This window comes from Eretmochelys imbricata, chromosome 7 (assembly GCF_965152235.1).
Source record: "Eretmochelys imbricata isolate rEreImb1 chromosome 7, rEreImb1.hap1, whole genome shotgun sequence".
In the NCBI taxonomy this organism is placed as follows: Eukaryota; Metazoa; Chordata; order Testudines; family Cheloniidae; genus Eretmochelys; species Eretmochelys imbricata.
In genome coordinates, this window is record NC_135578.1 from 1,776,344 (window position 1) to 1,802,253 (window position 25,910).

Sequence of the window (25,910 nt, forward strand, 5' to 3'; positions counted from 1 at the left end):
ATCCCAGTGCTGCAATGTGGGCAGTGTAGACATACCCTGAGTTAATGTGTGTGAGCTACAGAGAATAAAAAAGATTATCTAATAGGTTCATAAAATGCATGTCATTAGGATTCTAATTTTTTCCTTCTATGGTTTTGTAAAGTGGAATGCCTGGGGAATGCTGTCAGGAGGCTGGAGAGTAGATGTTACAATAGGTAGCATTGTCCCGATTTTGAAGAAATTTGGGTAAAAATTGGGACATGTTTCACAGGATTCTTAATTTCTTGCTGCTTAGAAGAGACCTGTAAGGCATCTGCTTTGTTTTTCTCCTTCATCACCATTTTAGTCTTTTATACTCCTGTTTCTGCAGATGCAAGAGAATTTACTCAGCACTGCAGAGTTTATAGGCCTCAATCCAGCAGCTGAATCTGCAAGGATATCCCATTGTCCCTACCTTGGGCAATAGAAGTCAGTGGGGCTCCTGAAGGTGCCAGAGGCCACTTGCGCAGATTCAGTTACAGGGTGAGGGTCTTCAGTTTGTGCAGAGATTCAGATAACCCTATGTTTGCTCCGTATTGATTGATCAGTGGGATTCCTTTAGTGTGCTCCAGGTGAAGAAAGTATATATTGTCTGTTTGCTGGAAACTGGTAATTAGAGAGAAAATGTGGGTGAGGTAATGTCTCTTATTGGACCAACTTCTTCTTCAGCTCTGGGAAAAGTACTCGCAAAGTCACAGCAAAATGCGAGATGGAACAGATTGTTTAGCCTAAGTAGTTAGCACATACTGAAGGGACCATTCAAGGTAAAGTGGCCCCGTTAACACCTCTGCAGTCATAGGATAAAGGGGAGAGACGGCTAGAGGGTTACAGATTGTTGTAGTAAACCATAAATCCAGTGTCTCTTTTCAGTCCATGATTTTTTTATTGGCTAGCAGAGTAATGAATATAAGTTCCCATGTTCGTCTTTTGAAAGTGCTGTCCAGGTTTCCTTCAAGGATGAGAACTGATAGGTCAGAGATAGAGTGATTGCTTTGTGAGAAGTGTTCACCCACAGGTGATAGGGTCTTTTTGTCTTTTATCATTTTCCTATGTGAGGTCATTCAAGAGCATAGTGATTGTCTGGTTTCATGCACATAGTTGTTGTTGGGGTATTTAGTGCACTGGATAAGGTACACCACTTGTTGTGATAGGCCAGTACAGGATCTGTGGATCTTGAAAGGTGTATTGTGGGGGGTGTTGATCATTGCAGCGATGGAGATACGTTTGCGGGCTTTGCATCTGTTGTTCTGGCAGGGCCTGGTGCCACTTTGTGTTGTGTCCTGGTGTGTGGGGAGTTGGCTTCTGATGAGATTGGGGGTTGTTTTGAAGGCCAGAGGTGGGGATTCAGGAAAGATTTTTTTCAGGATGGGATCCCCATCGAGTATGGGTTGTAGTTTGATGATATCCCATATGGGTTCCAGTGTGTGGAGTGCTAAGTGGCAACTAGTGGCGTGCAGTCACAGGGGTTTTTATTTCTATATCAAAGCAGGTTCTCTCAGGGTATTTTGGTGGCCTGTTCTATGATGCAATCTGTTTCTCTGGTGAAATGTCCTTATTTGGTGAAGACGGTTTAAAGTGTGTGAAGGTGTATGTATCCTGGACTTATTCCTCAGAGCATATTCAGTGGTATCTGAGTACCTGGCTGTAGATAACCAATTTCTTGGTGTGTTCGGGGTGGTTACTGGATCTGTGAAGGTAGGTGCAGTGATCCGTGAATTTCTCATACAATAACTCCTTGCTTAACGTTGTAGTTATGCTCCTGAAAAATGCGACTTTAAGCAAAATGATGTTAAGCAAATCCAATTTCCCCATAAGAATTAATGTAAAGGGGGGGGGGAGGGAGGTTCCAGGGAAATTTTTTTCACCAGACAAAAAATATATATAATACTGTACACATTGTACACAACAATGATGATTGTGAAGCTTGGTTGAGGTGGTGAAGTTAAAGGGTGGGATATTTCCTGGGGAATGCCTTACTGCTAAATGATGAACTGGCATTCAGCTGAGCCCTCAAGGGTTAACACGTCGTTAATGTAGTCTCCCACCCTACAAGGCAGCACGAATGGAGGGAGGGGAGACAGCATGGCAGACAGAGACACACATCCTGTGTGTGTGTGGGAGAGAGAGAGATGCGCATTGCCCCTTTAAGTATGCTGACCCCACTCTAAGTACATTGCCTTTAAAAAAAAATCAGAAAGTGGAGACAGCAGCTGTGGCCAGCAAGCCCTCTCTGTCCTGAGCCCTGTCCTGTCCCCACCCTGCTCTATTTGGAGAAGGGATAAGGGGGGGCAGGAGTAGGGGGGAGGGGGACACCCTGTCATTAACCCCCTTCTTCCCCCCTTCCCTGCACAGCAAGCAGGAGGCTCCCAGGAGCAGCTCCAAGGCAGAGGGCAGGAGCAGCACATGGCCGTGGCAGGAGGGACAGTTGAACTGCTGGCAATTGGTAGCCTGCTGGGCAGCTGCTGCACAGGGAGCTTAGGGGAGCTGATTGGGGGCTGCTGGCCCACCCTGGTTCCAAGCCCCCACCAGCTCGCTCCAACGAGCTGCTCTTCCTGCAAGCAGTGGACAAAGCAGGCTTGGTAAGGGAGCCAAACAGTGTTATAAGGGAGCATTGCACAATTTTAAACGAGCATGTTCACTAATTGATCAGCAACGTAACATCGTTAACTGGGACGACTTTAAGTGAGGAGTTACTGTATATGGTTGTCTGTACGGTTCCATTGTTGAAACTGATTGTGTTGTCCAAGAAGTTGCTACTGAGGGCGTGTTTCAGAGAATTTAATGGATGGGTGGTGATTAAAGTTGTGGTGGGAATCTATGAGGGAGTTTAAGCTGTCCAGAGGATGAAAATATCATTGATGAATCTCAGGTATGTCATTGATTTGGTGGTGCATTTGTCCAGAAATTCTTCTTCAAGGTGGCCCACAAAGGGGTTGGCATATTGGGGAGCCATCCTAGTACCCTTGGCTGTTTGCATGGTTTGGACAAAGTGTTTGTTGCTGAATGTAAAATTGTTATGGATGAGGATGAAATGGATGAGTTTGGCAATGTGTTTGGGGTGGCTATCTGAGGGTTGTCCATTGTCATGTAAGCATTTGAGGCAGACAGCTATGCTGTCATTGTTAGGGATGCTGGAGTATAGGGAAGTAACTTCCATGGTGGTGAGGATAGTGTTCTGAGGGAGGTTGTTAATATTGTATAGTTTATGGAGGAAGTCAGTGTGTCCTGGTGGAAGTTGGCCCTTAGTGGTTTGAGGATGGTTTCTGAGAGTCCCAATATTCCTTCAGTAAGAGTGCCATGACCAGTTCTGATGGGTCTGCCTGGGTTCCCTTGTTTGCGTATCTTGGGAAGCATGTAGAAGGTCGCTGGAGTGGGTTTGTGGGGGAAGAGTTTGTAGACTTTCTTGTAGAGTTGTTTGGGGAAGGATTTGATGATGATAAGTTTCTGGATAAATTGTGGTGTGGGGGGTGAATAGAGCATGGCAAGTCTGTGGATATCCACTTTATATCTGCTGACCATGTTTGTGGATCGTGGCTTGGATGCAGATACAAATTCTGTATCTGCGCAGGACTCTATCTGTGAGTACTTTTGTAGTAGATAGTATAAAAGAGTTGTTAGTTGGCCTCGTTGATGTTGTCAGCATGGTTGAGAAATACAATGGTGCCCCTTTTGTCTGCTGGTTTGACTACTATCTGGTAGTTAGATATCAGGGACTGTATGGCCGTCCTCTTGGTGGTGTAGAGATTATGGTGGATATGATGTTTATTAAGGATTTCACAGTCCAATATTTTTCATCCTGTGGTGCCCAGTCAGATGATTCTTTTTTCTTATTATTGTTGGTGGGGACATAGTAATTGTGAGTGGTGTCGTCCTAGTGAAAGAATTCTTTGAGGTAGAGATGGTGGAAGAATTCTTCCTGTTCTCCACATATTAGTACGGTATCAGGTTCTGCGGTGGGGCTGAAGTTCAGACCCTTAAAAAGTACAGATAATTCAGCTCCAGTGAGGCATTGTGTTGATAAATTAATGATGATTGGGTATTGTGTAGTGTCCTTGTGGTGAATTCTGGTGCCATGGTTTCCCCTGGAGGTGGTGTTCTGTGGGTTGTGGAGTAGTTATAGTTGATTCCACTTTTTGTTTTTTTGTTGAATGGCTGTCATCAGCAGGTGGTTTTGTTTGTTTTTGTTAGTTGTTTTGGATTTCTTGCATGATTTCCAGGTAATTTTCAAAATACTTACAAGTATTCTTTTGGAAGGATTGGTATTGGATTTATGAAGATATATAATCTCCATGCATAAGGGCCAACCTGGAAGAAAGTGAAAAGGTATCTGCAGGAGAAGCAGGTGATCAAAGCTGGCGTTACTGGCAAAGCAAAGGGAGTAGCAGACAATGTCGTAGACTGTAAATTCTGTGGGACAGTGCCTGTGTTTTAGCTCAAGTTTATTCAGTACCTTGCAATGGGGCTCTGATCCCGATGTCTCTTGGTAGTGCCATAATATCATTTTTTAATAATAATAATAATAATAAAACTTTACTTAGGCCTTGTCTACACTACACAGTTGGGTTGACATAAGGCAGCTTACATTGACCTAATTGTGTCAGTGGACAAACTACAGCATTGTCCCACCGATGGAATTATTATGTTGGTGTAATAGGGCATTTACATCTCCACAAGAGGCATAGGGCTTATGTTGGTGTAGTTAGGGAGACACAGTATCTGTGTAGACATTGTGTTACTTACATTGGCTGTTGGTTGTCTTACCAATTTCAAGGCTCCATGCTGGAGCCAGCTCCCCACTCCAAGCTGGCCTGCTGCCCAGAGGCTCCTTGCTCTGGAAGGTGAGAAACCTGGGTGGCTGCCCGCGAGGAAGCAAGAGCTGGACTCCAGGTGGGGAGCAGTGCAGAGGTTTCTCAGCCCCCCACACTGCATCTCTTTAGTCTGTGAGGACGTACACCACTGACAGAAGGAGGGTAGTGTGGACATCAGCCTCTGCAGTAATTACTGTGGTGGCTATAGGTCGACCTAACATAGGTTGACAGTGCTGTAGTGTAGACATGCCCTTAGAAAATACTTCACTCTTAATAATAGTGTTTTAATTGTGGTTTATGTTTTATTCACGCTGCACTCACTAGCCCCGTTTTTTTTATTTGTTGCCATGAAACTTGCAAAGCTATGCCATGTTATCCTTTCATGAAAGCTCTGAAAATTGAAGCCAATGAAAGGTGTAATTGCTCAGCACCTCTGAAATCAGACCATACTAAAATTAGGTGAAATACAGGCAAGGGAGAGAGAATGCATCTTTAAAAGAAATGAGAATTGCGTTGGTAAGGTAGGACATAAATCTTGTTAACGGGTAAAATTTTCAAAAGTGCCCAAGTCCAATGGAAGCTTAGGCTCCTAAGTCAGTTAAGGTGGGATTTTCAAAGACACCTGTCTTTTAGTTTAATACCTCGTATTTCTCATGTGATAGGAGGTTAGTTAGCTAATGAGGGTGAGGCATGAGAGCAGAGTTGAGTAGGTAACTGTAGGAAGGAAGCCAAAAGTGAGCCTTTAGGAGAGACTCAAAAGAGAAGGAGGTTGCTTGGTGCACTGGTGGAAGGACACTGTTCTAAGTGTTGGAAACAGTGTGGGAAAATGTGTATAAAATTACCTATGATTCTGACCAACTGGGAAATGCTTCAGGATTCCCTAGACAGGATATACCTTCTATTTTCATAGATGGCAGTTTTTTAATTTTTTACAAGTCTTAAAGTATTTTGTATACTCTTTCTTAATTGCTGAAGACTCCATTATTCTGGTTCCCCCCAATCACACTGCCATCTTCAATTCCTCTGTAGCCTTCCCCCCGCAAATGTTCCCTGTCTAGGCTCTTTCCAAATTTTTTGTGTTCTTCAATATTCAAAACAAAACAACTTTCCGTACCAACTGCTAAAACCCTTGGTATGTGCCTTATCTCACTGTGACTACTGAAATGTCTATACTGCTGCTTCATATTGTTGCCCTCTTTTTCAAATAATTTTCCTGGCTTAGTCTTTAAGCCCAAGTTGCTCTTCCTCACTCTCAAGACTCTTCACGACAGCCTCACCTACATCTCAGCTTGTGTTTTCCTCCTACACCCCGTCTCTTGCTCTCTGCTCGCTTTATAGTCTCCTCCCACTCATTACTTTGTACCTCTTTTCGTGACTTTCTCTATACTATGAACATCCTTCCTCTTCTGTGTACTATAAAAACTCCTCTTTCAAATCCTTCATGGACTTCAGTTCCTAATCTCTTCTATTGTGCAGTTCTCATACAGCCAGGTCCTTAATCATTATATGTATTGTATCATTCTAATTTAGATTTTACCTTAGGACTGGGACCTTGTTTATAAGGTACCTTGTACACCTGTGCCACTATATAGATAAGTTTTAGGAGGGTTATAAAGATTAACTCTGTTTAAAAAAAAGTTTTCAGTATTTGCCAAGAATTCAGAAAAACATGTCAGCAAGAAATAAAGAGGTCTGTGTGGGTCATGTCATTGCAGTGGTAGATAATATGGAATGCTGTTTTGATAGTGCAAGTCACAAGAGAATGAAAAAGTACTTCAATCAGGCTGCATTAACTCCTTAGTGCTGAGAGTTGAGGTTTCCTTGCATCACACAATTTGGTGTGAAACTGTGACCTGTTGTCTCTAATGACTTCAGCTGAGCTACAAAGGGGTATGTTAAACAAAAACTGTTTAAACCAGCCTTCAAACCAATCATAAAAACATACCAGTCCAGGCAAAATTTCTACAAGCCTATCTGTTAATATAATTATGGTTATATTAAAATCTGATTTACTTGCCAACCAAAAATATTACTCTTTTTGGATAAGTAGCATTTTTTCAAGGGTGGTGGAAAGTGTTCATCTCATGTTCTTTCAGTTCACCGGTTTTGATCTGGGATCTGTGTGTTTTAGGGAGAGCTGATAGCAAGTCTGTATTTAGGTTGACTAATGTTTTCCACTGTAAAAAAAATTTACATAAATTTTTAAGAAGTTTGGATCCCTCTGTTGTTTGCAGCAGACCTTGAAGATTCCTGACCTAGAGAAGTTCCTATTATTTGTTCCATGTAACCCTTCTCCTGGCATCAGTGGTAGGAGCCCCACCACCACCCTGAAATTGGGAGGAAAGGAAACTAGCCAGGGATTCTATTCCCCTGATCATTCCTTGGATGTAGCCCATTTCTTCCATCCATGCTTCCCCAAATAACAGGTGCTTTCTGCTGTCAAACAGTGCAGGTAGTTCTGTAGCTCAAGATTCAGGATTCAAACTTTGATAAAGATACACGATGGAGTGGTTGTTCCAGATGAATATAATAGAATTTGTGTTTACCTCATTTCCTAGGAAATTATATTTTAAAAATATATTACGTTAAGAGTTATTTAGGTTGTAAAGTCAAGCACTCAAAAGTTGGGAAATGATAGAATTATGATTGCCTGTGCAGTCTTAATTCTGCCTGCTTGTGTGTGTGCATTACGCTACAGTCTTTAATTGCATGATTGTGTTACTTTTTCGATAGGACCCCGGCTTTATCCAATGCACAGGTTGGACATCTAAGGAGGCAGGATTAAGGTTGCATGGGCAATACATACATTAGTTACATACATTTTTGTATGTAATTATTTATGGTCATATATAAATAGTGGCTCAAACAATGTTTTATTTAATTTGAAAACCACTAAGAAGCGCACAGCTCTTTGACACTGCCATTTTTTTGTATTGTTCCATTTAACCTGGAATCTAAACAGGATTGGAAATCATGTCTTCAGAACTAAAAGATTAGTGAATAAGCTGACAGCACTATTTAGTCACTGAAAGCAACCTAAATATTTTGTAGCACAGGTAGGGACATGCCCAGCTGCTGTTTAACACAGATGCTGAGATCTGCTCTACATAGGAAAGATTTAGCTAAGGAATAGATTTAGCTAAGGAGTTGCCCAGCACTCAAGTGCACCCCCCTCTCTGGAGTGTAAATCCAAAATTGTATCCTCTTGCGCTGCACAGAAAACCATACAGCGTAAGCTTGTTGAAATTCGCACCATCCCTCAATGTAGAGGAAGATGTGCACAGCTTTTTGCCCCCCTCCCCCAGTTATGAATGCCACAAACTGATTTTAGAGAAAACGAAAACAAGTTTATTAAGTACACAAGATAGACTTTAAGTGATTATAAGGGATAGCAAACAGATCGAAGCAGATTACTTAGCAAATAAAACAAACACGCAATCTAAGCCTTAAGATACCAGAGAAATTGGTTACAAGTAGCACATTCTCACCCTAAATGTTGTTTTAGGCAGATTGCAGAGATTCTTGAAGGCAAGCTGGTCTTGCTTGCAGCTTAAAACTTCAGATATTTCATTCACAGGCTAGACACACTTCCAGCCTGGGCTCAGTCCTTCTCCCCCCCCCCTTGTTTTTGTTTCTTAGATGTTTACAGCAGTCATCCTGGGTGGGGATTCAGTGACAAAAGAACCACGATTATGTCACTCCCCTGCCTTAAATAGGTTTTACATATGGCAGGAATCCTTTGTCTTCTAGTGTGATTCCCACCCCTGGTTAGTGGAAAAGTACTAATTTTATCATGGACTCCAGGATCAGGGGACTTGATCACATGACCCTGCAGCCATAACTCAATTTATTTGCAGTGTCCACAGGAAGGCTATCCAGGAAGGTGGAAAATTAGCATCTTCAAAGACCTATTGTTTTCTGTCTAGCGGGCGTTTTCGAGGTGTAAACACATTTGTAATAGGTTCATAGACAATATTCCTAACTTCAGATACAAAAATGATGCATGTATACTAATGATCATATTCAGTAGATCATAACCTCTCCAATGGTATCTCACATGACCCATATTACATGAAATACATCTTAGATATGCTATAATCATATTATAACAATATTTCTATGAGTAATATGGGGCATAGTGTCACAACAATGATTTTTAATTTTTCAGTATAAAAAATTCAGTTTATATTTACATTTCAGGTAAAATAATTCATGATAGAAGTTAGTGATGGAAAAGATCTATTGGGTCATTCAATGAATATCTGTCAAAAGTCCTTGTTCATTTTTCTAGTTCTGTGAGATCTCTCAGCAGTTCCCTTTGCTCAGTTTTTTTTTTTTTTTTTTTTTTTTTTTTTGAAGCACCATTATGGTAGAAATCTCTCTAAGATATTTCTTATCAACTTGATCTACTTGGGGCTACAATTACAGGAAAACTACAGCATAATAGAAGAGATCATTAATGCTGTATCTAATTACAAAAAGTAAACCACAGAAAATCACCGTTTAAATTAAAAGAACAATTAACAATCAAACAGAAGCTGCCACCTTGGTAATTTAACAGTTCAAAACAGAAAAAGAACCTGCTTTCCATTAGAAAGAATTAGAAATTTTAAGGCTTCTGAGGTGAAAAGTAAAAACCCAAGAATTTTCATAAAATTATACAACTATGAAACTTTCCACTGTCCAGTGAAAAGCCAGTTCTTTCATCCCTATTTCATTGTGCTTGGCATCTGCTGAGAAGTATTGTTAAAATAGGATCGGATACTCCCACCCCCATCCTCACTGAGATGCAGATGTCATTATTACCTGGGAATAGTAAAATTGCAGGGGATTACTAAAAACTATTCAATTTTTAAAAAATATATTTTAGTAAATATTTGGCAAAAGTGTTCTGGCTAATCAGTGGAGTTTTCCTTTTACTCAGCTTTCTAAGTTTTAAAGTTTATCCAGATATGGTTTACTCCCTTTGAGATCCATCAGATTTCTAAAATCTGTCAGTATTGGAGTACAAAGGCTTTTAATAATTCATTAGAGAGCTGCCTGAGTAAAAGAACATAATACAGTGTTTGAGTGCTACGTGAATTTAGTCCAAATTTTGTTTCTTTAGACTTTTCATTTTGCTTGCCTGTTGACTCAACTTTTACCTTAAAAGTAGTTTTTAAATTTCCCATATAGTGATTTGAAAGCAAACAAAACCTGAAGAAAACAAATACCCAAGAGCTGCTTTCAGGTTTGAGATCAGGCTTCAATGCTGTACTTTTTTAAAAAAAAAACCTTTTGTTGCTGCATTATCAAACTCCAAATAAAAATAGAACGGCTAGATCTGGACCCAAGGATGTGAGGCTACACTGAACTTGCAAACTTTACTGTCTCCTAGTTAGGCAGAAGACTAAGCTTTAATACCCAGGGTGAAAAATAACTGCATCATCACGCCCCCGTAGTACAGAGGGACAAAGTATGGGTGTATTGTTTGTGCATTGAATTCAACTGTAACTTTGTCAATCAACTTTAGTTTTTTAAAAAGATGCAACTTTGTATCTCATTTTTGTTGTACTTCGCTGTCAATACATTTTTTCCCCTTGTCTTTCCTATCATGGATCTGTCTTTCCTTGCAGTTTTCAATAACTGGTGCCCCCTCTTCTGCTCTCTCCCTTCAACTCTTTTCATCACTTCCTCTCTCTTTTCCCCACTCTGTTTTTCCTTTCCTCCTTTGTCTTCCTCCTTTCTAATCCCCTACTTTTTCTCTTCTGATGTATCCTCTAAATCTCTCCTACTTCTCTGCAACCTCAACAAGATTCCGGGTTTCCCACTCAGCCGATTTGTCCTCTTCAAATTTCTGCTTGCTGTGGTGTGTGGGATTTAAAAGTCCTGTGGCTACTGTCCAAAACCGAGTTGGTCTTTAGTAGTCATGTTAGCACTAGCAGACAGAACATACTTTAAATGTTAATGAAACTTTCCGTGTTAACATTTCAAAGATAAGTTTTGAACTTTTGCATGACATTCTAACATGTAGGTGCAGCAGGTATTACTGACCCACTGTGGAGAAGTTCCATCTTCTATAAGAAACTTGTGTATTATGGCTTGCTCTTAAAAAATTATATTTGCTAGTAGATATTGCTTTTCATAGGGTATCTACTGTAAAGGGTTGTTCATCTGTTGGTAGAAGTGTTGTTTCTGTAGTAGCACTGTAAACATTTTCATTACTGAAAATCCTGAAGTGTTGAAACTTGAGTCTGTTGAACTTTCTCTCCATCATGATTGTATGTATTGGTATGAGCCTGTTGACATCTTGGTGTGAGGAAAAATGGCTTGACAGCCAGAGTCTCAGACCTCCTTATCAGCACTTGACATTGCATTCCACACAGCCAGTCATCTCAACAGACATATTCGACTCTGTTCCTAATATTTACAGTGTGAAGAGTTTATAGTGTGAGCCTACGTATGATTTGGGTAATTTTTAATTAACTCGTTAAATAGGAACAGTTTATGTTCAGTTTTCTGTCTTCCTCTCACTCACACAGGATAATTTTGTACCATAATCTGAAATGAATGTACTTTTTGAAGTAGTCACTTGCTGGTGTTTTTTTTTAATCCAAACCTGTTTCATATTTTTAAATTTGTTTTTGTTTAAGCTGCGTACTGTGCATGTGAATTTAAGCAGTACGTTGTAAACTTTGTTCCTTTATTTACTAGGGCTTTTCTTCTGATACACTTTAAGGAACAAACTTGGTTGTCCATTGCAAGTCAGAACAATTACATTGTTGTGGACAGCCATGCTCAAGAAAATTAAGACTGTTTTGAGTGTATGGTAGACTGCAAAACATTTAATCTGCCCATTAGTATAAATGTCATGCAAGATTTAAAAAAACATTGCCAAAGTGTTTCCTCTTGCAAGAATAAAAAGCAACCACAAATGTCATCATAAAATCGAATTCTGTTGTTCTTGTAATTAAGGGCCCAAAGTTATGAGTTATTACTTTTAAGAATTGTGGCGGCATCAAGGCTATTTTAGAAAAAGATAGAACAGAGGACTGAGAGAATAAAATGAAAGGCCTAATGGCTAGATTTCTTCAGTACTCCGCAGAACTAAAACTTGCTGCAGCTTTTCTTAAGAGTACACCACTGGTGCAGACAGAGACTTCCTCTTTTTCTCTATTTGTGTGAATGAATTAAAATTTAAATTAATATCAGATATTGTCAGATACAGTAATGAAAATTAGGGAACTTGTTGGAATCTAATACTGTAATTGTAATAAAGTTACATTTATAAAGGGAAGTTATATAAGTGATACAGCTTTGGGAAAAATACTGTAAATTTTAATGATATGGTTTACCACCTAGGCAATCCTGTTAGGAAGGAAAGGGGTTGCATTCATATGGATTTATTTTAGTTGAGTGAAAGTGATGAAGTAAGGCTATCAAGTTAGCGAAATACACCTGTGCTGAAAGAGGCAGTAAATAAAAGGAACTGACACCAAACAGTGTGTGTGTTCCACTCTGTGGTCAAGTGTACTATTAATCAGAAATGTAACAGTTTGATTAATAATGCACAAACTCAGCTCAGCCATTTATACCAAGGTCCCACCCTTGTAGTAGAAGATGCTGTAATATACAAGCTCTGTATGTCCTTTAGGGCTAACCCAAGCTAAGCAGGTTGAGGATCTCTTGCTTCAACTTAGAAATATTGACCTCTCCAAATTTCAAGGAGCACAGTGATACAGTACCTTCTGGTTCCCTTCCCCCAGTATTCAAACTAATGGAACAAGTGTCTCCTCTTTATGAGTGTGAGTTTTGGAGGGCAATCAACAAAATCTTTGTTCTTTGATGTTTCACAGTAGCTCATTTGATTTTAATGGGCTGCTTATGTGCAGGACCAGCACTTTACATTAATGCTTCTTTCCTGCTTGCTGAGCTAAACCATACAGAAACAATGTACAATTACAATGCAAACACGCAATATAACTTTATACCATGGGCTACAGATATAAGTAACATGCCGCATCCTACAAGCATTTCATCAAGACTAAACACGTTCTTATCAATTTAACATCTGTTTTAATAGTGCTAACACACAGGTAAGCCAGACTGGTTTCCAGCTATGCATTTGTCAGTATTCAGTGAGGCCTCGGGGCCTTCGCATGAGCTGGCACTTGGTCTGGTAACATCATAACCAGCACCTGTCTTTTCCCGCACCTTGAGCCCTGCCAGACCCAGATGACGGAACTCCTTGAAGATAAGTCCAAAACTTTGAATTTGGCACATTATTGTATGGGAAGCCAGTGTAGCAAGTGGAGGACAGGTTTTAATATGGCTAGTGCTGAGGAGGCATGCTGCTGCATTGTGTTCAAATTAGAGTTTGCTGAGGGCTGATCATTTCGTGCCCAAGTAAGCTGCATTGCTATTGTTCAGTTAGGAGGATAATGAAGGTCAGTATTACTTCCTGAGGCTAGGTCACCATCTGCCAGGATGGGACATTCTTTCCTTTCCAGCTGTAGAAGGTAGGATATGTTGTTTGTGGGCACTGTTATGCGTGAGCTTAACATGAGGAAGGAATCCAGGAGCTCTCTTAAGCTGGGGACTGACGTGACCAATTGTGAATACATATCTTCAGCCAGAGGAGACTGCACCATGGCTATGAATTTTTTTGAAGCGTTTTGCTCTGACAACCAGCATAATTTCTGTTTTACTTGGGTTTAGCTTCAGCCTTCTGACTTATGACAAGCACACAGCTAGCTTGATCAAAGCGATATTGTGGTGATAAGGCATTTGAATCAGTGATGTCTCCTCAGTTCTCCTGATGGCTGCCTGAAAATGTTGAATAAGACTGAAGAGAGAAATGAACCTTGTGGGCAGTGTTCTCTCTAATTTTTCCCACCCATGTGCGGAATGAATTTTATGTGCACCAATATGGAGGTGATGTGTGACGCATCACCTTCATATTAGTGTACATAACAAAATTCATGTGGTGGGGGCGGGGCCGAGGGGTATGGAGTGTGGGAGGGGGCTCAGAGCTGGTATAGAGGGTTGGGGTGCAGGTTCTGGGGTGGGGCCGGGGCAGAGGGGTGCAGGGGGTGAGGGCTCCGTCTGGGGGTGTGGGCTCTGGGGTGGGGCTGGGGATTAGAGGTTGAGGGTGCAGGAGGGTGCGCTGGGCTATGGCGAGGAGAGAGGACTCCCACTCAGCTCTCTCTTCCTGCAGCAGCACCTGGGCTGGCAGGGAGAGGCAGCTCTTCCCGCTGTGGCAGCTCTGGGGTTGGGGCTGCAGGATTGACGCCCCTCCCCCGGCAGCTCCTGGCTGGGGTTGGGTTCAGGCCAGGGGAGGGCTGCCCCAGCTGCGGCAGAGTTGGGGCTGGGCTAGATTTGGGCCAGGGGAGGGGCGCCCTTGCCATGGCAGGTCCCCAGGCGGGTTCCCTAAGTGCCTGCATGGTGCTAAGAAGGCTGCTGCACGGGTGCACAGCTTACAGGGAACTTAGCTTGTGGGACTCTGCAAGTGAGGCATGTGGGGGTGGAAGTATAGTTTTCCCAGCACTACTTTTTGAATGTCTCCAGAAAGTACTCATGCCATTTTATCGTGTTCCCTGGAACCCTGCCACCTTCCAGAGATGGAGCAGAAACTCATAATCACCTCTTTTGAATGCTGTCTGGAGATCCCAGGAGAATGAGAATGGATATCTTCCCTTCATCCACCTCAAGAGATAATCCATCAACACCCCTCATGCTGTTTCTGTTGTGCCTTCTGGCCTGAATCAGATGGTGCAGAGTTGAGGATTTTGGCCTTGGCTAGATAAGCTTGTTGAAGTTAAAGATGGATACTGAAGCTGAATATTTATCTGATTTTCAATAGCCCTAAAGATGCCACATTATACTTTGGTGCATCTTTAAGGGTTTGGAACAATGGGGTCCTGCTCACATTGTGCACCAGAGCAACTATGTTGCCATTTGTTGTTTTATATGGTCAACTTATTGCTTATTTACACTTTGCTTCTCCACAAATGCTGTATTTTGCCACACAAAATGGTAGTCCCTCTCTGCTTCTCAGCAAACACTACAATAGGCTGGTATTACGGAGGTCTCATATGCCTGACTTAATTTATTTTACAAAATTTATTACTGTATATTTACTATAGAACTGAAATGGAATTGAGATAATCAGAGCAGGATGCTGCACACAGTGTTCTCAATTATGAAATTCCCTGTGTTGATGGGCTATGACAGGCTACTGTCTTCCGCAAAAAGGGAGTCGATGTGATGAAATAAAAAGGTTAGGTGGGGTGGGTTTTGAAAAATCTTGAAAGCAAAGTGAGCTTGAACTTAACATGAAAGAGGAAGTCAGTAAAAGGATCCAAAGGTCTGTGTTTGTGGTAGACCTGATTAGAGAAGAGGAAGTGGAAGAAGATCTTGGTAGTTACTGTTTGAGGGGAAAGTACCACCTGCTGAAGTTTCTGCCCATTTCTGTGAGTCAGCTTGTGAGATCTGACAAGCTCATAGTGTAAGGTGGTACGGCTATTGGCCAGGAGTGTTTCTTATTGTGTCTGACGTAAACCATGTTTTTGTGAACCTCAGTAATCAGAATATGCAAGCACTGCTTTATTTATACATCTGACTCTGTCATATAATCTTAAAAACTTTGTTTACAGGCAAGTAGATCATAGAATCATACAATATCAGAGTTGGAAGGGACCTCTGGAGGTCATCTAGTCCAACCCCCTGCCCAGAGCAGGACCAATCCCCAACTAAATCATCCTAGCCAGGGCTTTGTCAAGCCTGAACTTAAAAACTTCTAAGGAAGGGGATTCCACCACCTCCCTAGGTAACGCATTCCAGTGTTTCACCACCCTCCTAGTGAAAAAGTTTTTCCTAATATCCAACCTAAATCTCCCCCACTGCAACTTGAGACCATTACTCCTTGTCCTGTCATCTGCTATCACTGAGAATAGTCTAGATCCATCCTCTTTGGATCCACCTTTCTGGTAGTTAAAAGCAGCTATCAAATCCCCCCTCATTCTTCTCTTCTGCAGACTAAACAGTCCCAGTTCCCTCAGCCTCTCCTCATAAGTCATGTGTTCCAGTCCCCTAATCATTTTTGTTGCCCTCCACTGGATGCTTTTCAATTTTTCCACATCCTTCTTGTAGTGTGGGGCCCAAAACTGGACACAGTACTCCAGATGAGGCCTCACCAATGTCCAATAGAGGGGAACGATCACGTCCCTCGATCTGCTGGCAATGCCCCTACTTATACACCCCAAAATGCCATTGGCCTTCTTGGCAACAAGGGCACACTGTTGACTCATATCCAACTTCTCGTCCACTGTCACCCCTAGGTCCTTCTCTGCAGAACTGCTGCCTAGCCATTCGGTCCCTAGTCTGTAGCGGTGCATGGGATTCTTCCATCCTAAGTGCAGGACTCTGCACTTGTCCTTGTTGAACCTCATCAGATTTCTTTTGGCCCAATCCTCCAATTTGTCTAGGTCCCTCTGTATCCTATCCCTACCCAGCGTATCTACCTCTCCTCCCAGTTTAGTGTCATCCGCAAATTTGCTGAGGGTGCAATCCACACCATCCTCCAGATCATTTATGAAGATATTGAACAAAACTGGCCCCAGGACCGACCCTTGGGGCACTTCGCCAGATACCGGCTGCCAACTAGACATGGAGCCATTAATCACTTGTCATGTAGGGGGAGAAGGATCTTCCAACCTTAGTTAATTAATGTATAAACTATTCATATTCTTGCTAAGCTAACTGACAGTAACATCAAACAACATTTTTGGCAACATACCTTTTCTTACTAATGTGACTGTCATCTGTAACCGCTCCTCTGCCTTGAAGAACATTACAGTAGAGCTGCTCTTGTAAGTCCTCCTTTTGGGGAACAGTGCTCCATGGAATCTGCGGTCAAAAATGCTTCTTTATGCCATGTAGTAATCTTATCTCTCATTTTACCATTGATAGTTTTGGAAAGGAAAAGTAAGATTTTAATATCTCCTTGTATTTCTCTTGGTTTTTCTGCTGTGTCACTTTTGAGAGCATGACAAAAACGGAACTCATTATTCAAAGTGATTACATCTGTGCTGACTTCTTGGTTACTTTCTTTACCACCGCTGTGCACTGAAAGCACCAGTTCATAGAGGTATCCACAGTCATGCATACCATCTTTTTCCTGAGAGTTTATAATTAACTCTGAACCCAATAGATCTGACAGTGCAGTGTGACTGAGCAGTGGTCCACTGAAGTTAGGTTCTAGAGTTTTAGGGCTTTTCTGCAGGGAGGGGTAATGCTCTGTGCAGGGATGTGATTTCTGAAATCAGTGTTGCACATTAGTTGGTCCCTTTAGATCATGCTAGTGTCCTCTAAGTTCCGTAGTGCATTTTAATAGTACTGTTTCAAACAAACAAGCACTCCAGCAGGGTCTACATCAGTAATACGCAAAAGGTGGCCTGGGGGCCAAATGTGGGCCTGCCAAGGCTTCCTGTGTGGCCCGCCAGCTTGCATATAAATAAAAATATAAAGTTTATAAATAAATTCACGAACAGTGATGTGCTGCCTATCATTTGCCTATGGCTTCCTTAGTAAGTAACTGACTGGCTCTTAAGTTCTCACAATGGCATCAGCTACGATTGAGCTAGGATGCCACTCACTTTTTCGTTAGTGATGGAAATGGACCAAAAAATGAATGCGTGGGAGTAAACCTTCAAAGTCGACAGCAAAGACTGAGCTTTTAACTCAAACTGGAGAGAGGATTTTCTTCTAATTATACCATCTCATTAAAACACAAAACCTTTGTGTTTGATATGCCAAACTGTTGTACCCGCCTGTAAGGTTGTCACCGTGAGGCGCCACTTTGAATCAAAACAAACAAATTTCAACACAGCCTATCCTCCTGGCAGTGTTGCAAGATGTGACAAAATTGATACTAAACTGGGAGGAGTGGTAGATACAGAGGGACCTAGACAAATTGGAGGATTCGGCCAAAAGAAATCTGATGAGGTTCAATAAGGATAAGTGCAGGGTCCTGCACTTAGGACGGAAGAACCCAATGCACAGCTACAGACTAGGGACCGAATGGCTAGGCAGCAGTTCTGCGGAAAAGGACCTAGGGGTGACAGTGGACGAGAAGCTGGATATGAGCCAGCAGTGTGCCCTTGTTGCCAAGAAGGCCAATGGCATTTTGGGCTGTATAAGTAGGGGCATAGCGAGCAGATCGAGGGATGTGATCGTCCCCCTCTATTCGACATTGGTGAGGCCTCATCTGGAGTACTGTGTCCAGTTTTGGGCCCCACACTACAAGAAGGATGTGGATAAATTGGAGAGAGTCCAGCGTCGGCAACAAAAATGATTAGGGGTCTGGAACACATGAGTTATGAGGAGAGGCTGAGGGAACTGGGATTGTTTAGTCTGCAGAAAAGAAGAATGAGGGGGGATTTGATAGCTGCTTTCAACTACCTGAGAGGTAGTTCCAGAGAGGATGGTTCTAGACTATTCTCAGTGGTGGAAGAGGACAGGTCAAGGAGTAATGGTCTCAAGTTGCAGTGGGGGAGGTTCAGGTTGGATATTAGGAAAAACTTTTTCACTAAGAGGGTGGTGAAACACTGGAATGCGTTGCCTAGGGAGGTGGTGGAATCTCCTTCCTTAGACGTTTTTAAGGTCAGGCTTGACAAAGCCCTGGCTGGGATGATTTAATTGGGTATGGCTCCTGCTTTTGAGCAGGGGGTTGGACTAGATGACCTCCTGAGGTCCCTTCCAACCCTGATATTCTATGATTCTATGAAAATCCTGAATTCTCCATATCACTCTTCAGATGTCATTCTCACAACATCAGTACGAGTACAGGAAAAAGCAACAGCTGCCTCTCTTCTGATAATGTGAGTACTAGCTAAAAAGAAAGCCTTTTCTAGATGCCGAGCTTGTCAAAGAGTACAAGTTGTAAATGCCGGAGGAGTTTTTTGCCAGAGATAAAAACAAAGATGACATTGTGAAGCAAGTTCCCCTGTCTGATTCCATGGCAGTGCGAAGATTGGAGGTAATTTGAGGATTGTCTGTCAGCACTGCTTTCTGATTTAAAAACACCAAATACATGTCTCTTGCAATGGACAAATCAAGAGATTTAAGTGATACTGGACAACTATCGCTGTTCGTTAGATTTTATGATGGTGAAATTTTCAAGGAAGAATTTTTGTGCTTAATACAGTTAGAAACCTACACCACAGGAGAGAGGCTTTTTTGGAAAAATAAAAAAGGTTTAGATCTGCAGAAAGCAAGCTTGATTGCTACAGACAGAGGTCCCTCCATGAGAGGGAAAGAGAAGGGCTTTGCTTCAAGTCTGGCTGCGATATATCCTTCATTAAATACACTTCACTGTGTTATTCATCAGACTGTCCTGTGTGATAAGTTGTCTGGGGACTTGAAAAAAACAATGGATGTTGTGAAGAGATTAGTGAACTACATATGCTCAACTTCTAGCTTGCAACATCGTGTTTTTAAAGCTCTTTTACAAGACGTTTCAGCCAAATATAGTGACCTGTTGCAACACAGCGATATTTGCTGTTTAGTAGGGGGTATGTGTTAGAGATATTTTGTGCACTTTAAAAAGAAATAATAAAATTCCTTCCAAACCACAAGACCAATAAGGCTTCTGAGTTCCTAGAATTTATTAATGATGTCCCCTCTATGTCACAGGTATCTTTTCAGTACTGATCACTTTAATTCCCTCAATTTGCAGCTCCAAGGCCGTGCAAGCCATGTTGGGGATCTGTTTGAAAAAGTGTTCCCCTATCAGAGGAATCGTGCAATCTTTCAGACAGATTTAACAGGAAAGATGTTGCATTTTCCCACATTGAGTGTTGTTGCTACAGATGAAACCTCGATGAAAGCAATGCAAAAGTTCCTAAATGATCTGATTGAAAATTTTAAAATCTTAAGGGATTTGCTTTTATTTGTTCATGATCTGTTTTTGGTCTCTGCGGATGGACCTTGCTTTTCTGAAGCAAAGAACATTCTTGTTCTTCTTCAAGTGCTTGCCCATGTCCATTCCAGTGTTGGTGTGTGCTTGGCTCCAGCACTGCCACCAGAAAGTTTTCCCCTCAGTGGTATCTGTCGGGTTGATTCTGGTGCCCCCTGGAGTCGCATGGTCATGGTGCTGATAGAAAGGGTCCTGACAACCCACCACCCTCTCAGTTCCTTCTTACTGTTGCTGGAACTAGAGTTTGTTCTTGTGTTTCACATATACTCCTTCAGTGGACTTGGATTCTTTTATTTTGTATAGTCATCTCTATTTGTAGTTGTTAAGTTTCAGTTATTAAGACAGTTATTTAGGATAGCAAACCCCGCTCAGCGGGGTAAGTTCCTCTGGGCACTAGGGATGCCTCGGTCTCCAGAGTTTGTCTCGTGCTTCATGCCACAAGTCTGTCTGTGACCCCCATTCCAGCTGCCTAAGTACCTGGGGAAGCTCAAATGTGGAAACACTGCAAGATCTGCAAAAGCTTCAGGCCCTGCACCAAAAAAGATAGACCGTTAGGCTTAGGTTTCTCCTCATGGAGGCAGTACTTAGTCATCCCTCGGAGCTGAGTCACTCCGACTTCTCTTAGGAGCGTCAATACTGCTTCACATCTCTGGCACTGGAAAAGGATGCTCCTTCTGCTTCTCAGGACTCCTGGCACTGTCCATCATTCCCAGTGCAGAAGATGATGATTATGGTAAGGGACTCTCAACACCGTTCTCCACTGGTGCCAAGAGAGAAGCAGAAGAAGATGGACAGAAAGCGATCCCCCAACTCCGAGGTCTGCGGGGCAAAGAGATGGTAGCAGAGTGCAACCCATGTTGGGCCACTCTGAGGCTCCTGTAACTTGTCTGGTGCTGTTGACTCCAACCCCGGAACAGGCACCATTTACTCTGGCACCGATGGACTCTCCACCACAAGAGAGGAAAAGGGAAACCAGTCATGATGGCACAACCTGGTCCCCTCCCTGCCAGCACTGTTTGCCAGCACTGCTCCTCCCTGATCTTCTAAAAGGGAATCCTGAGAGGCAGAGTTGTATGTCTCCTGCAGGAGCCAGCATCAACGCTCAAATAAATTGGTTAGTCTCTAAGGTGCCACAAGTACTCCTTTTCTTTTTGCGAATACAGACTAACACGGCTGTTACTCTGAAAACTCCACCTGACATCACCCGATGACAGACGCAACCCAGGGCATCCCACCTGCGGCTTGGCTACCTGCACAGTGGCAGATGCCAGCACAGTGGCTGTTCTGTAACCTTTGGGCTTTTCCTCCAATGCAGGGGACACGTTCTAGAAGGTCTTACTCCGTTGTATCGGAATCTAGAGCACCTCCACTTCTTCCCTCGGAGCAGAACCCTAGTTCTAGTACCAATCCTGGTACTGAATATCAAGACCCAGAACTGTGAGACCCATCCAGTGCAGACATACTGCTCTCTTACATACAGTGCAACTCCTCTACCTTTTCTCCCCCACCTGTCCTTCCTGAACTGTTTATACCCATCCATGATAGTGCTCCAATCATGTGAGTTACCCCACCATGTCTCTATTATTCCAATCACATCATAGTTCTCCTTCCCTTTTTAAAAGATGGGCACTATATTTGCTTTTTCCAATCATCCGGGACCTCCCCCGATTGCCATGAGTTTTCAAAGATAATGGCCAATGGCTCTGCAATCACATCAGCCAACTCCCTCAGTACCCTCAGATGCATTGCACCAAGCCCCATGGACTTGTGCACGTCCAGCTTTTCTAAATAGTCCTGTTCTTTCACCATTGAGGGCTGCTCATCTTCTCCCCATACTGTGCTGCCCAGTGCAGCAGTGTAGGAGCTGACGGTGAAGACCGAGGCAAAAAAAGCATAGAGTACTTCAGCTTTTTCCACATCATCTGTCACTAGGTTGCCTCCCCCATTCAGTAAGAGTCCCACACTTTCCCTGACCACCTTCTTGTTGCTAACATACCTGTAGAAACCCTTCTTGTTACCCTTCACATCCTATGCTAGCTACAACTCCAATTGTACTTTGGCCTTCCTGATTACACCTCTGCATGCTCAAGCAATATTTTTATACTCCTCCCTAGTCCAAGTTTCCACTTCTTGTAAGCTTCCTTTTTGTGCTTAAGATCAGCAAGGATTTCACTGTTAAGCCAAGCTGGTCGCTTGCCATATTTGCTATTATTTCTGCACATTGGGATGGTTTGTTCCTTCACCCTCAATAAGGCTTCTTTAAAATACAGCCAGCTCTCCCGACTCCTTCCCCCCCCTCATATTAGCCTCCCAGGGGATCCAAGTCTGCTTTTCTGAAGTCCAGGATCCGTATTCTGCTGCTCTCCTTTCTTCCTTTTGTCAGGATCCTGAACTCGACCATCTCATGATCACTGCTGCCCAGGTTGCCATCCACTTCTTCTTCCCCTACCAGTTCTTCCCTGTTTTGTGAGCAGGAGGTCAAGAGGAGCACAGTCCCGAGTTGGTTCCTCCAGCACTTGTACCAGGAAGTTGTCCCAGACACTCTCCAAAAACTTCCTGGATTGTCTGTGCACTGTTGTATTGCTCTCCCAGCAGATGTCAGGGTGACTGAAGTTCACGATGAGAACCAGAATTTGTGATCTGGAAACTTCTGTTCGTTGTCCGAAGAAAGCCTCATCTACCTCATCCTCCTGGTCTGGTGGTCTATAGCAGATGCCAAACACGACATCACCCTTGTGGCTCTTGCCTCTAAACTTAACCTAAAGACTCTCAACAGGCTTTTCTCCAGTTTCGGACTGGAGCTCTGAGCAGTCATACTGCTCTCTTACTTACAGTGAAACTCCTCCACCTTTTCTCCCCTGCCTGTCCTTCCTGAACAGTTCATACCCATCCATGACAGTGCTCCAGTCATGTGAGTTACCCCACCAAGTCTCTGTTGTTCCAGTCACATCATAGTTCCTTGACTGTGCCAGGACTTCCAGTTCTTCCTGCTTGTTCCCCAGGCTTCTTGCGTTCGTGTACAGGCACCTAAAATAACTAGCCAATTGCCCTACTTTCTCAGTATGAATCAGGAGGCCTGCCCTGTGGCACCCTCCTCCTTGTGTTTCCTCCCAGTATTCTACTTACCTCAGAGCTTAGGTCTCCCCCCCCTGACAAACCTAGTTTAAAGCCCTCCTCACTAGGTTAGCGTGCCTGCCTGTGAAGATGCTCTTCCCTCTCTTCGTTAGGTGGATCCCATCTCTTCCTAGCAATCCTTCTTCCTGGAACAACATCCAAAGGTCAAAGAATCCAAAGCCCCCTTTCTGACACCACCTGTGTAACCATGCATTACCTCCACAATTCAGTGGTCCCTATCTCGGCCTTTTCCTTCAACGGGGAGAATGGACAAGAACACGACTTGCACCTCAAACCCCTTTATCCTTTTTCCCAGAGCCACATAGTCTGCAGTGACCTGCTCACGGTCATTCTTGGCAGTATCATTGGTGCCCACATGGAGAAGTAAGAAGGGATAGCGGTTTGAGGGCTTTATCGGTCTTGGCAGACACTCCATCACATCCTGAATTTTAGCTCCAGGCAAGCAGCACACATTTCTCAAGTTTCCCGGTCTGGACAGCAGATGGGTGACTCGGCCCTCCTTAGGAGGGAGTCCCCGAACACCACCACCTCTCTCCTCCTCTTGGGAGTGATAGTGGTGGAACCCCCTAGGACAATGGATCCCATGCCTTCTGGTCTCTTGCCTCAGATGACTCTTCCAAACCATTCTCCACCATAGTACTTGTGCAGAGAGCCTGAAAAAGGCTTCTTACCTCTATTTGCAGTGGGGGTACAGGTTCTCCTCTTTCTTCTTCTGGAGGTCACATGCTACTAATTTTCTTCCCCATTCTGCTCTGTACTACCCTCTCTGATTCTTCAACATGCTGTGCCTGCAGTACCAAACACTGACTTCTGTCCAGAAAGTCTTCCTTTTCTCTGATGCAATGCAGGGTTGATACGTAGGTCTCTAGTCCTTTAACCTTTGCTTCTATCCTCTGGGAGAAAGACAAACATGGCACATCCTGTGCAGGTCACAACAGTTGATCACTCAATATCCATATTGTCTTCCTTCTAAGAGCTTCTTCAGATGTTGTTGTATTTACTGCTCACAGAAGCTTGAAAGGCAAAAAACTTTATCAATCCCATATCAATGCCAGCTATGTTAGAAGAAAAAAATTGAATTTCTCAGTCATGAGATGAAATTTTACTTCAGCAGAAAATTCTGTTACCCTATGGTGATTCGGAGAGTTAGTGTAGTAAAATATGGTAGGTCTTTCATGTTATGACTTCTAGTAATAGTCTCTACCTTTGTTGGTTTGTTATGTTACTGACTTGTTCTGGTAATAATAGTAGCTATGTAATAATGTAAATATTTCATTTGTGGTGCAATTCTGGAATGTTAACATGCCTAAATACGATAGCTTTTGAAAAATGTTCAGCAAATTAAAGACTTCGGACTCTGCATCCATGGAAGTGAAGGGGCAGATTTTTTTATTTGCTCATATAATCATATGTGATGATTGATTGTCTTGAGGAGTGAACTGCATTTAGAGTTAAAATTATTGCATCCCTGGAGCTAAATTTGTGAAAAGGTGCCATAAACACCTGTGTTGCATTTGTGTGTACAATTCAGCATTTCCAACTGGTAGCATTTAAAAGTCCCAGATCTACTGTGCTCCAAAATATGAGGCAAAGTAATCATGCAGGTCTTAGATGATGCCTTGGTATTTACAGCCAGTGCACTGTACAAGAGTGGGGCACAAATTGTTCTCCTAAGCTTATATAGTGGATATCTCTGTAAGGAAGTATCAAAAAGTGTTTTTATGCTTTGCTCTATCAACCTTGATATATGGCATACAAATTGTGTGTGTTGGTACACACCCCTCTAAAGTTCTGTGATCAAATTATCATGGCAATGTTCTTATTAAAAACAAAGTAAGTTTTTAATAAAAATTTAAGTGGAAAACTCTATTTGACATGGCCACTATAACACTCCTATGCATGATTCATGTATGCTTGATGTAGTAGAGTGTTCTTGGAGAGAACTCCCTATTTTGATGCACTTTTATGTAAATACGGAAATGTTGATAAATCTGATCCAAATCCCAGGCTTCTTGCTTTATTTCTTCTTTCCCTTCAGCAAAATACATAATAATTCTCAGGCCCCTGCGCTTCCCTGGTCCATCCAACATCTCAGTCTCTAATATTTTTCATTCATCCCTAGTTGTTGTTGTCCATTCTTTCTTCCATTTGAAACATTTTTTCCATATGGGGCTGTGATTCTCTGGTGTGTCTTGAGCTAGCACTGCACATTGTTCTTTATGGTGGTCTGCCAATATAGCCATTCTAGCTGTTGGTTGGGCTTGTCTGTAGTTTTGATTGCATAGTTTCACTTTTCTCTCCTTGGAAGGAGACTGTGAGGTTTTGGTTTGATTCTTTTTGTACTGCCATTCTTTCTTCCACATAGGCAGAAAGAGTGGCCCTAGTGCCATTATTTGTCTTCAGCGGCACCATTCAGCTTTATCTTTCTACTTTTGCTTGTTCCACTCTTGATTTAAAGAAAGTTATCTGTACAGATGCAGAAAAGACAGAAGTTTTCAATAAATATTTCTGCTTTGTATTTGGAAAGAAGCAGGATGATATTTTCATATCATGTGATGAGGAACTACTTTCCAGTCCATTAGTAATGAAGGGGGTATTGAACAGCATCTGTTAGGGATAAAACAAAAAACGAAAAAACAGCAGACCAAGAAAACTTGCACCTGATTCCTAAAAGTTGGCTGAGGAGCTCTCTGGCCTGCTTATAAAGTTATTACTTCTCAAAGTCGTTGTCAATAGGGAATCATGAAATGGGGGTATTGTGAGTGGGGCTCTGCAGGGATTGATTCCATATGTGATGCTATTCAATATTTCATCAATGATCTACAGTAAATATAACACCATTGATGGTAAATTGTGGAGAACCTATAGTGGCAAATGATGGCAGGACAGCTATACAGAACAATCTGGATCACTAGTTCACCTGGGCCCATTCAAACAGAATGTGTTTGAATATAGCCAAATGCAAGGTCATAATCTCGGATCAGAGCAGACTG

The 25,910-nt window shown here is 42.5% G+C and overlaps 1 protein-coding gene across 1 annotated transcript in view; it reads left to right on the forward strand.

Annotated features, from left to right (window-relative positions):
• Positions 1-25,910, forward strand: part of PRKAR2A (protein kinase cAMP-dependent type II regulatory subunit alpha) — a 150,955-nt gene that overhangs the window by 35,389 nt on the left and 89,656 nt on the right. The window lies entirely within an intron of this gene.